At 44.3% G+C, this 12,892-nt stretch overlaps 1 long non-coding RNA gene across 1 annotated transcript; it reads left to right on the top strand.

Annotated features, from left to right (window-relative positions):
* Nucleotides 1-5,395: 5,395 nt before the first annotated feature.
* LOC308386468 lies at nucleotides 5,396-10,289 on the top strand. Its single transcript, XR_013969808.1, has 2 exons — nucleotides 5,396-6,084; nucleotides 8,511-10,289. It is a non-coding gene; the product is annotated as an uncharacterized lncRNA (long non-coding RNA).
* Nucleotides 10,290-12,892: the final 2,603 nt, after the last annotated feature.

Below are 12,892 nucleotides of genomic sequence, written 5' to 3'. Positions count from 1 at the left end.
GCCTAAACTAAAGGCAAATAGGAAATAACACAAAAACTAATAACATATCAAAAAATAAGAAAAATACAAAGAAAACTCAGAGTGCTGGGTCGGAGACCCAGCCTGTGACACTTCTATATCAAAACCCAGCCAAACATCAAACATTCAGCGTAGTCATTCAAAACCTTATTTGTAATCTCATAATCAGCAAAATCAGCGTTTCAATTACAGGCATGTATCATTGTTTGTAAATCATAATTATAAAACTCAATAACACGCTAAACAGCAAGCAAAAGTCCTCTGTGCGCTTCACAGCAGCCACCTCATTTGCATGTTCACACACCGTCTAAAAATAGCTCGCAGCGCTGCAGCTGCACGTCACACACACAGTCTCACACAAAGCTCTGTTATTTTATATTACAAAGACGTCTTATATTTACAACCAATCCAAGGCCTGACAGATTTAGCGCCTAACAAATTTCGACAAATTTTACCATAACGGGTCTCACCGAAGAAAGATAACTTTTTTGCAGCCAATCCCAGTATCTGTTTCCACAGTCTCTGGCCTAATTTCTAAAGTCCCTAACTCAATTTAACTGTGTCCAAAAAAGCACATCACACCGTTTCCGACGGTGAGGAGACTCTAACTCCTAGCTTATTCCAGGATGCCCTGTACCCCACAGATAAGCCAAACTGAACTACCCCTGTTCGCCGACAGGTCAAGACCGCACGTCCACGGCCAGGAGGGAGCGTAACCTCCGGGCTATGCGCTTCTTAGCAGCCTCTAACTGCCGTCCTATAATAATTTATAACACCTTGAAACAACAGTCAACACCCTAATAAAACCCTAATAAAAGAGTCTGACTAAGGCAAGTGCAACCTAGAGGTCAATGGAGCCTTTCCCTCACTTATAATCACACAGGTCCACACTTATAACCAATTTGGACTTTAACCAACGACATGACCAATTCCCTACCATACTACTTGAGCGTTTAACTCAATTTCATGGGACTTAAACCCAGTATTTCTTCCTAGCAGTTTCCGACTGCATTAAACACTCTTAACCGACTTTAACTGCATTAGACACACGCGGATCCTCATCAAAATCAAAACAGACCCTCTACCAGTAATTTCAGTGAGTAGACTTTTAATTTAATCATGTCCAATTTGGCACACTTTGGAAATAATTCAACAGGTAGTGCCTTACCTTTGGATAAGCCGGCTTATGCCCACTCACGTCAGACCACTGGCTTGTGCCTGTCCGTTCGACAACCTCGGACCGTCCAAACCTCCAACTTCCACCCCAATACCACAGGACGAGCCCCCAAGCTGTTACGAGTTCAAAATTGGGGATGGAGACAAGAGAAAAAACCACAATAACAACACTGGTCCGGCAGGGTTGAGTCAAACGATGATTTTAATGATCACACGTGTGGGAGATGGACACTGTATGCAGACAGCCTCAGACCTCAAAATGGTGGAGCATTGATCAAACTCTTATAGCCTCTGGTGCCCCCACCTTATCATAAAAGCCTAAACATTCACATGCTTTTCTCTCACACGGCGCCTAAGCTACGACCTTGGCTCCCCGTTTATCTGCTCCTGCTGAGATGGGGCAGAAAACTCCAGCATGTTCACTTCTAATCAGACAAATAAGGCGATGACTTTCTGCGAACAGTATTTCTTATAACATCATAAAACAATATCATTCATCCACAATAAATCAGCAGTCTAATGTAATGCAAATCAGTTTAACTAATGCAATAGTTATCAGTTTCTTCTAATTCAGGAGAATAATGCAAACTAAAACTACATAATAATTCACAACCTTTAATTAGGGGTCTAACATGGCATAAAATAATATTACAATCTAACAATTATCAGCGGTGGAAACCCTGGATAATGAGCCTGGCCGTCTATTCCCCGCCACAAGATCTATACCACGTCACTCTCTTTTATGATAGGGAAGATAATGACACCTATCGGGAACAATCCCAGTCTGATCTTGAGGGTCAGACTTGGAATGTGCGAACACATAACATTTATGTTGGACCAGAAGGTGTAGCCACGGCTGTGAAATTTATGGATGAACAACTGCCTTGATACAATGTGGGAGAGGATTCAGCTCCCCACATTATATTGGGGGTCCACGAAGGTCATGAAGCAAGAGATCTGGGACCGATGGTCAAGCGGGCGCTGGACAACACGTGCTGGCAAGGCACCCAAATTCCAAATGTCTGGTATGGACCAAAATGTAAAACATATGGCATAACTTGTTCGTCCAATGATGCAGTGATCTTAGAACATAAAGACATTTCCAGAATACATGGAGAACAAGCTCGATGACCTAAGAGCAAGGGTCACCTTCCAACGTGACATGAGGGACTGCAACATTCTGTGCTTCACGGAGAAATGGCTGACCCCCACCGTGCCGGACTAGGCCGTAACTCCGTCGGATTCATTCTTTGTGCTCCGCGCGGACAGAACGGCAGAGTCGAACAAAACCAAAGGTGGAGGAGTGCGTTTCATGGTAAACAGAAAGTGGTGTGATGCCAGGAGCATTTCTACTCTCTCCAGCGGCTGCTCGCCACATCTGGAGTTCCTGAGCATTAAGTGCCGCCCTTTCTATCTGCCCCGTGAATTCACCTCAGTCATCGCCAAGGTGGTCTACATCCCACCCCAAGCGGACACAGGTATGGCTTTGTCCGAATTACATGATGTGCTGAGCTCGCTTCAAAACAAGGACCCGGGCGCAGCCCTCATTGTAGCAGGAGACTTTAACAAAGCGAACCTCAGACAAGTCATGCCAAACTTTTACCAGCATGTCTCGTGTCCAACGAGAGGGGATCGAATTTTGGATCACTGCTACACGCCATACAAGCAGGGCTACAAAGCTGTCTCACACCCGGCTTTTGGGAAGTCTGACCACAACGCCATCTTCCTCATTCCCCAGTATAAACAAAGCATACGGAGGGAAGACGTGACCACGAGGGAGGTAAAACGGTGGACTGCCCAATCAGAAGCTACGCTACAGGATGCACTCAACGACGTCGACTGGGACATGTTCAGAGCATGCGCAGTCGACATCAACGAGTTTACGGAAGTAGCAGTATGCTTCGTCAATATGCTAGCGGAGGAGATTATCCTCACTGCGAGAGTCACCACATTCCCAAACCAGAAACCGTGGATGGACAGATCGATCCGCACTGCAGTAAACGCCAGGACCGCCTCCTACAACGCGGGTCTCGCCACTAGCGATATGAGCGCCTACAAAGCGGCCTCATACGGCGTGCGGCGCGCGGTGAGAGATGCCAAACGTCGGTACCGGGAACGTGTGGAGTCCCGCTTCCACCAGGGCGACACACGGAGTATGTGGCACGGACTACGCACCATTACGGACTACAAAGCCAGGGACACTGCGCCGATCAACGCCGACTCTGCATTCACCAACGAGCTGAATCGGTTCTACGCCCATTTCGAGGTTAACCAGGCGGCTAATGCTATCTACCGCCTGACTACCGAGGACAGTGACGTCATCAGCGAGAGACCGGTGACCAGCATCGCGGAGCATGACGTCCGAGCGGCACTGAGGAGAGTGAACACAAGGAAAGCGGCGGGGCCAGATGGCATCACCGGCCGTCTGCTGCGCTGCTGTGCTGACCAGCTAGCAGGTGTGTTCACTTACATCTTCAACGAGTCCCTGGCGAAGTCTGTGGTCCCCACATGCTTCAAAAGATCCACCATCATCCCTGTGCCCAAGAACAGCAAACCCTCATCCCTGAACGATTACCGGCCAGTTGCACTGACCTCGGTAGTAATGAAGGTGTTTGAGAGGCTGCTGAAGAACATCATCTCCTCCTCCATCCCAGACACCATAGATCCGCTGCAGTTCGCCTACAGATCCAACAGATCCACAGAGGATGCCATCGCCCACGTCCTACACACCACACTCAGCCACGTGGACAAGAAACAGGGTAACTATGTGCGAATGCTGTTTGTTGATTACAGTTCAGCGTTTAACACAATAGTGCCCTGCAGACTGTTCACAAAGCTCAGGGATCTGGGACTTAACAGCCGTCTGTGTGCATGGGTGTTGGACTTCCTCACTGGCAGAACTCAGGTGGTGAGGGTGGGCAGGTGCTTCTCCAACAGCATCACCATCAACACAGGAGCACCTCAGGGATGTGTCCTCTCGCCACTGCTCTACTCCCTCTACACTTCTGTGTGGCCACCCATGGCTCCAACACCATTGTGAAGTTTGCTGACGACACAGTGGTGTTGGGTGCCATCTCCAACAACGATGAGGCGGCCTACATGGATGAAGTGAAGAATCTGGCATCGTGGTGCCAGGACAACCACCTCCAGCTGAACGTCAGCAAGACCAAGGAGCTGGTGGTGGACTTCAGAAGGGGTCAGCACAGAGACTACAAGCCCATTATCATCAATGGAGCTCCAGTGGAGAGGGTGCAGTCCTTCAAGTATCTTGGTGTCCACATCTCCTCAGACCTGACATGGGCTGCCCACATTCAGGTCCAGACCAAAAAGGCTAGGCAGCGCCTGTATCACCTACGACAACTGAGGAAGTTCAGGGTCTCTCCAAAGATCCTCAGGATTTTCTATACAGGCGCTGTGGAGAGCATCCTCACACAGAACATGACATCGTGGTTTGGGAACAGCTGTGTGAAGGACCAAAAAGCTCTCCAGAGAGTGATCCGTACAGCAGAACGCTGCTGCAAGATTGCTCTCCCCCCGCTTCAGGACACCTACACCAGGAGATGCCGGACTAGAGCAGCGCAGATACTGAAGGACCCGTCCCATCCTGGCAACAAACTGTTCCAACTTCTGCAATCTGGTAGAAGGTTCCGCATCTTCCGGGCAAGGACAGAGAGACTCAAGAGAAGCTTCTATCCCCAAGCCATCCGTGCCCTAAACACACACACCCGCCCTCTCACATCATCTATAATTGACTGAGACAGGACTCTTCCAGACACTAAACCAAGGCACAATGTACATTTCAATTCCTTTAATTTTAAATATGTTTATATTGTCTATCCTGTAAAATAGTCAGATGTCTATTCATATTAATGTACAGAATTCACCTGCTTGCTGCTACTACTGCACATTCACCCAGTGTATATACTATATATATATATTTATAATGTTCTTCCTCTACACCCCCCCCCAAATTTTTGCACATGTCGAGGAGCGTGTCAGGCCACATTTCACTGTGTGTTATACTTGTATAACTATGCATGTGACAAATAAAGAACCTTGAACCTTGAACCTTGAACATGGCAGGGAAAGAACGGATCATCCTGGTCTCAGATATGCTTAAAAACCTTTAAATTGATTAAAAATCCCAGTCTGCAATGTGATATTATTTTGTTATTATATGTTACCTTATATATGTAATCAAAGTAGTTGAATTAGAATACTGCTGTAGACCATATTATACCCTTTAATATAGAGTGTGTGAGCTGTATGTAGTTTAGTTCTCATTATACTTTTGAGTTAACAGAACATATTCACATATTAGTTCATTAGATAAATGTGCATCACTCTGTATCCTTGATCTGCTGGGAATGTGTTACACTGTTTTCTTGACATGCTTAATTGTTGAATCATGAAGAGAAGGTTGTAAGCAGGAGACTCTGTGTCTAAGACAGGGGAGATAGACAGACCACATTCCACACCCCCACCTTACAGAAAGCAGAGAAACAACTGCCGAGGTCATAACTTAGGCGCTGTAACAGAGAAAGAATGTGATGTTTTGGCTTTTACGACTAGCTGGGGGCCACTAGAGACTATAAAAAGCTGAGCAACCCGTCACCATTTTGAGACATGTGCCTGACCCTCTGGTAGCATCTCTCCCGTCCGGACGTTGTAATGCTCTGACTGTTGAATTGTATGGAAATAAATGATTGTTGATTGAGCATTGATACACCGAGTATTGTCCTTCCTTCAGCCCAAAGATTCAAAGAATTGGGAGATTTCAACAACTTGGTGCCGTGTGACCCGGATCTTTGGTGTGCTGAGGAGGTGTAGATTTGGCCTTTGGTGAGATCGTGGGGCAAAGTGAACAGAAGGCCGGCCTAAAACAGAAAGGTAAGCACAGCCTGTTGTATTATAAATACCAAATGTGCATATTGGGCTTTCCAAATTAATCTGTTCGCTGAGTCACATGTATTTTCACAGTAAATTTGTCGGTGTCTGGTTTTTGGCGCAAGATACTAACAACATAAGTTGAGGCTGAATTCCAGTGTGTTAAATAAACTGCTTCTACCGAGATACTAATAACATACTACGTTGGACTAGTTGCAGCCACTTTACCTTCCACATTTAATTTTGTCTAATACTGGCTTCTGTAGCAATAATACATTAGAATTTCTTCTGAAGACGCGGCCATTAGTTCAGTACATTGAAGTCGAGGTTTGGAGTTGTTTATGGTGTCGGTTACGTCCTGGCTCTTGCCGGCTATGAAATAGAAGTTGATTTAAAGAAAAGCAGATGCTGGCTTCACGGTGCGGTTGAACGCTGGCAACGCGAGAGCGAAACACGTCCGTAGGTTTGGTTTATGATACGGCCGTGTTCCGGTGGTGCGGCCGTGAAGTGCAGTAGTGGTTGGTGCTAGTTTTAGTACATTGAACAGAGGTTTGACGGTGGTTTGTGGCGTCAGTCGAGTTTTTCTTTTAAGGGCTGCGGTCATAAAACAAAGTAAAATTTTACTTGCCAAGAAGTACATAGAGCAAAACCTGGTTTATGATGTCGGGTATAACTTCGGGGATGCAAGCATCACTTTTATGATGCGACTTTGCCCCGTTGTGGCGGTCATAAGCGCAGAGAAAGGGGTATTTTGGTCTATGGTGCAGTGTGCTTTAAGAAGATCTAATAGTTGAGCTCAGAGGTTTCTGTGCAAATTTCTGCTGATGAGAGGCGCTCTCTGTGTGTCTCACTGATGGTGTAACGCGCTGTGTGTGTAAGGCGCGCTCTGGCTATGTGTGAGGCGCGCTGAGTGTGTTTCTGTGTGTGAAGTCTGAACACAGTGACAGTGACGGTTGATGTGTTTGAATAGGAGGACATTAGAGCAAAGACACATTTTAGGATCAAAGGTTGATGCCTAGTGTACCTGTGGAAATAATTTTGCCCTAGGAGTGGCGACCCTCCTGTTCGTGGACGCGCGGCCAGGACCGGCGGCGTCCGGATGCCGAGGTGGTGACTTGGGGAGGTGAGGGCCCCCGCATAGCTACGGAATAACACTGGGACCGCAGCGTAATCACGGGTTCACATTTATTCCGGACTAGAACAAGACACATTTTGCGAACAAAGGTTGAGTCTAGATTAGTAAAGAAATAAAAAGGTTAAATTCCTCGTTTCAGTGGTTGAAATTGTTGTGTCCCTGTCCCCTGACGAGTGTGAAATTAAAATAAAGAGGGAATTTGGAGCCACATAGAGATAGACGGGCATAATTGGGTGTATTACTCTGTGGTGTAATAAAAATAAAAAGGAGAGATAGTAAGAGGTGTGCAGTGGAGAATTATTGAGGAGTAGAGAGAAGAATGTGTTGGGAGACTGGCGCACAGTTTACGCTGTCAAGGTAGGCGTGTGGCCTGCTTATCTGTTTAACAGTGATGAAAATGAAATTAAATAAATCACTTAGTGTGTTAATACAGGAAGCTGCGGACCCGGACCAACTGCCCCCACAAGCACAGCGGCCGAAGCAAAATTATAGGTAATGGGAACCACACCCAGCACGAATCAGCAGCTGTGAAACAGACAGCAGCGAGGAGAGAATTAGAGGAGAAATTAAGAGAAGTTTTAACACATAAAATTGGGGCCAACGGACTTGTGGAGGTTGGGAAGGCGTCCGGAGCATCACAACAAAAAGGTGAAACAAAAACACACAAGCAGAGAAATCTGAGAGAAAGGCTCCTTTTAAGGTAACGCCTAGTTTGAGAAAAGATAAAATTAACCTGCCTGCCTACAAATGCACACACACGCAATGAAGAAACAGCTTACACTCACGAACATGTGAAGATTTTCCAGCAAGGCTACAGCAGCGAAACTTAACATACATCTGTTGTTAAAGGATAAATACATTACTGACAAATAAACTCTCTGGGTTGCAGGACAACAATTTAACTTAAAAAAAAAGACACTGGTCTAACCAACCAGGCAAGACACAACAAATTTAGTGGTTAAAAGATTCAAATTGTGACATGTTTTCTGTTGATTGATTAATAAAAGTGATTACTGAATGAAAGAAAGTTCCTTTTTTGGGCTTTTAAACATGATCTTAAGAATTTTAACATGTACCTGTGTTGTCCTGTCAACTTGGTGGGTTAGGAGTTGATTATATCGGGAGAGAAAAAACAAAAAAAGGGGGAGAGAAGGCTGACACAGGGCCTGGCCCCGTTGTCTCCCCTCTGAATAACACAGCCAACACAACATCATTTTCCTGTTCGTTTGTTTTTGTTTTTTGTTTGTTTTTGTTTTGTTTTGTTTTTGTTTTTTCTATACATATTTAATTACAGGCTGCTTTGCCGGCCCTGAAAGCCGAGGCTGACTGGACTCCTGCTCTCCCCCATACGTGACACTGACCAAATGCTGCAACAGCTGGACCCACAACAACGACCTGAGAATGTCAACAGACCTGCAGGAATGTGATCTCATGCAGCCGAGACGGAGAGCACTAAACCTAAGGCCCGTTTCACTACACGGGGGAAAATTCCCAGACTGCATCAGCTGACAGAGCTCAGCTGTGACGAGACGCCCGCCAAGCCCGAATGAAAAGTAAGGCCGAGCGAAAGAATGCTGACCTTGATAACTCTGCATTCACACTGTGCAGGACAGTGATGGACCAACACGGATGATCGGGTGGCAAAAAGGGCGTGACCGAGACAGGAGGAGTAACTGAGGTCAGAAGGCACCTCAGAATGGACAAAAAACACAGAAGAAGATGCAGGTTTCACCTGCGGTGAACATCGACACTGGAGAAAGGACTGCCCCAATTGGGGTCAGAACCAGGACGGACAGAACTTTGGGCAGCAGCAGCAGCAATGGTCGCAAACAAACTGAAAAGGAGGGGGGCAGGACCCCAGGGCATGCTTCAGGCAGTGGTTTACCCAGAACACCAGAACAGGAAAGTGATGAACAAACACACCCACACACACACACACACACACACACACACACACACACACACACACACACACACACACACACACACACACGTCTCCAAACACACAGATTCAGAATGAAGTGAAATACACACATGAACACGTGCACTCGTTGAGTGAGTGAGAAATGACACACACACACATATACACACACACATACACACACACACTGGAATGCTGATTCACTGAGAAGTGATGCACACACATACACATGCACACGCTTGTGCAATGAAGAGTGATCCACATGCACACACACATACACGCTGATGCAATGAAGAATGCTTTGCTTATGCTGATATGCAAAATGCTGCACACAAACATCCCAATGTATAATTTTTATGAAGAGCCATTGATTACTTAGAATGTGTTATATGTCACTCAGAGGGCATGTATGTAGATTTTAGGAATAAGGTCTAAAACGGTTTGGTTATGAAAACAATGTCTGTGCGTGATGTCTGTTTATGGCTCAAGGCCTTGACTGAATTCTTTGCTGTGCTTCACACAGCCCTGATGAGGAACAGTGGCACAGAGTGAAAATGATGAATTAATAGTGTAAGTTTTAGGTCGGAGTACGGCATTTTCTGTGATTGAGTTTTAATTCAAGGAGGAACAAAAGGTGTTACGGCACCTGAGGTTCTCATTCCCACACAATTTTGTCCCGGCAGGAAGCAAAACGTTCCTGTGAATTTCTGGTTGATTGTTTGGTTTTGTTTAGCGCTAGTTTGATTTTATCAGTGAGCTTTGGCTTGTGTTCTTTCTCGTAAGCGAGAGAGGGATAGTTTTATGCTTGGACATGTCTGCAACGGGCCCTAGTTTGTGTTATTTTAGTAGTATTTTGTTGGTTATGTCTGTTTTCGTTTTTGTTACAGTGCACTGGAGAAAAAACATCTGAGAGGTGTGATCCACCGATGGTGATATGGTGATATGTTGATATTTTCTGAGTTTATGATTTAACAATCAGCTCTTTAAACCAGGCCTGAAAGATTGAGATTTAAAGCGCTATGAAATATTATTACTGTAAACAGTTGCAAAGTGTGCTTCTCCATGATTGTAATTGGCTTGGGAGAAATTCACTTATAGGGAACACTGATCTAAAAGGATTGCACCGAGTCAATCCGGCCCAAAAAACAACAAGGAATTGTTTTCCTTTAAAATGATGACGTCATCTTGCTGGTGATGGATGCTCGAATAGGTTACGCGTGAGACTCCATTATCAGCAACATCTGGTATGAATGTGTATGGAGGTATGCATGTGAATGGACTGTGATGGACTGACGACTAAAAGCTTTGACTGACTTGATACTGAGACAATGACTGCACCCACTTTAGGATTAGTAAATGCCAATAAACAATTCACCCAGCCGACAAGAGAAGGGTGGATGCTTCGCTTTGTTTTGTTTTGTTTTTTCAGGAGCAGGAGGATAAGAGAGACTGGAGGAGGAGACTCTAGCTTCACATAAGTATGAACTGCAGACTTAACACTGTGGTTGCTGATTTTGAGTTACTGATGTTTGCATTAAGAAAACTGTGCTATATTAGCTGTGTTTTGATTAAGGTATCATGTTATATTATTGGGAATGCCAAATGCTACAGTGGAGAAGACTTTTGATACCACTCATGACTGGAATATGTTATTATTAACCATAGCAGGCCACTGTAAAAAGTCAAGTAAATTTTATAGAGGAAAATCGCCAAAACCTTAATAATACCTATGAATGGCTTGCCACGTTCAGAATAGAGATATGGAATAATAAACATTGCTCCACGTGATTTAGGTTCTCATTTGAAATAGTAAGTTATTAGATCTAGAATATAATTGACAGGGACATTTGATAGGATGTGGTACTGCAAAAGAACAAGAGCAAAGTAAATAAAGAAAATATTGTGTTTAGTTTGGATAAATTCAAATTAAAATGTACCATTACACTCAGAGGATCAATATGGAATAAAACATGTGCAAAATTTGTAGGAAGTACATGACTGATAACTGTTCTGTCCTGAGCGTTTGTTTCTAGAGCACCCACTTGACCACACCAACAGTTTCTCGCCACCGAGGAGGGGTACTTGCAAAAAGAATAAAATAAAAATCTGAGTTTAACAAAACAGTTTAAATGTAAATATCAAGCTTACCTTTCTTTTTCCATGAAATGTGCTAGTGGGCACGCCAGCCATTTTGAAAAGGTGGGCAAAACAATTGGCAAGGCCACACCCCCACACATGTGATATAATTTTAAAGGTACTGTTGCCCTCTCTAAGAAACATCAGGACTTAGAGGAGTGGCAAGTAGAGTATGCGAGCTACAAGCAAAAACTAAAATGTGTACTACAGAGTGCAAAAATGAAATACTGGGTCATCAGGGGGTCATGAGGGACATTTATAAAACTAAAAGTCCCACTAACCTTAAAGTGCACTTGAAAAGCTCACACAAGAAGGTTAACCTAGCTTACCTAGAAGACCTCATCAGGGGGAGCACACTCCCCCTCCTTGAAGAGCTCACCCACTCAACCCGCATCCCCAGAAAACAGCTAACCCCAGATAAGGCAGCGTGATGTATCCCGAGACAACAGGACTGGGACATCTAAATAAAGCTGTGAAACAATCGCCTTCAAAAGGTTATCAATTCACTTCAACCAAAATTAGGACCACACGGTGCGGCAAGAGTTAATAGTTATTAGTCTCAACACCCAAGGATAACCAGAAGAGCATGACTGATATGATGGAACTGGGATTTTGTTACACTTAATTTTTGCAAAACACAAATAAAACTAAATTGAAACTAAGGATTTTCAGAAAATAAAAACTACACTAAACTAGCAAAGAATTGGTAAAAACTAATTACAACTGGTAAAAATTGAAAATCTGGAGTCGAAACTAAATAAAAATAACAACTAATGGAAATGGCGAAAAGTTTAAAACCCTGGTGCAGAGATTGGCAAATCTGACCAGGAAACGTTATAAAATGGATTGTCAGGATAGTCAGCGTTAAAGCCACTTTTGACAGTCCATACTAGGATGGCATTGGACATCTTCGGGGCAGAAAAAGGGTTGGTGTGACCAAGGTGTGGTTTGGCTTGTTGTATGTACATTTCAAAATGTTACAGCTCTGGATGGACCAGTTACCAGGGCATGGAAGGATGACAGACTTTATTACATAAGGAGAAGGGAAATGTCCGGGATTGAAGATACTTTCTGAGATATGATGTCACTAACCTTCTCTTTTAAGTGTCTAGCTCCGGTGAATTGACACATGGGAGTGTGTCAAAAAAGGGGGAAGTGGAAGTTGAGTTTGAACATCAAACAATGGTGATATGAAAATTTCTATGAGTTTATTTTTGTGTTTAATAATGTAGCTATGGTAAAACTTAAGCTTATAATGTGTTAGACTTAGAAAGGGTTCATTAATTTTTGATTTCTTTTACACACACATAGATTATGATTAGAATAAGTCCTGAACATAATATTTTGAACCAAATTTGAATCATTAGAACAACAATGGATAACAATATTAGATTATCAAGGCTAGGGAGAGAGGCGTTTTGGTTTTCTGTCTCTTGCAGAGAAAGGAACAGACACCAGACGGGGACACGGAGATGTGAGGACCCTTCACAGCAGAGACAGATGTAGGGACTGCCGAGACAGCAACTGGGGTCAAGTGTCATGGCGTTTGAGCTCCTGGAGAAGATGGATCCCACAAACACAGCAATAACCATGAAGGGGTTGGCGAGAACCAGGAACAC

This window comes from Rhamphochromis sp. 'chilingali' (assembly GCF_963969265.1).
Source record: "Rhamphochromis sp. 'chilingali' genome assembly, chromosome: 18".
Taxonomy (NCBI): Eukaryota; Metazoa; Chordata; class Actinopteri; order Cichliformes; family Cichlidae; genus Rhamphochromis; species Rhamphochromis sp. 'chilingali'.
The sequence above is the reverse complement of the archived record's forward strand: the minus strand, read 5'-3'. Positions and strand labels throughout refer to the sequence as shown.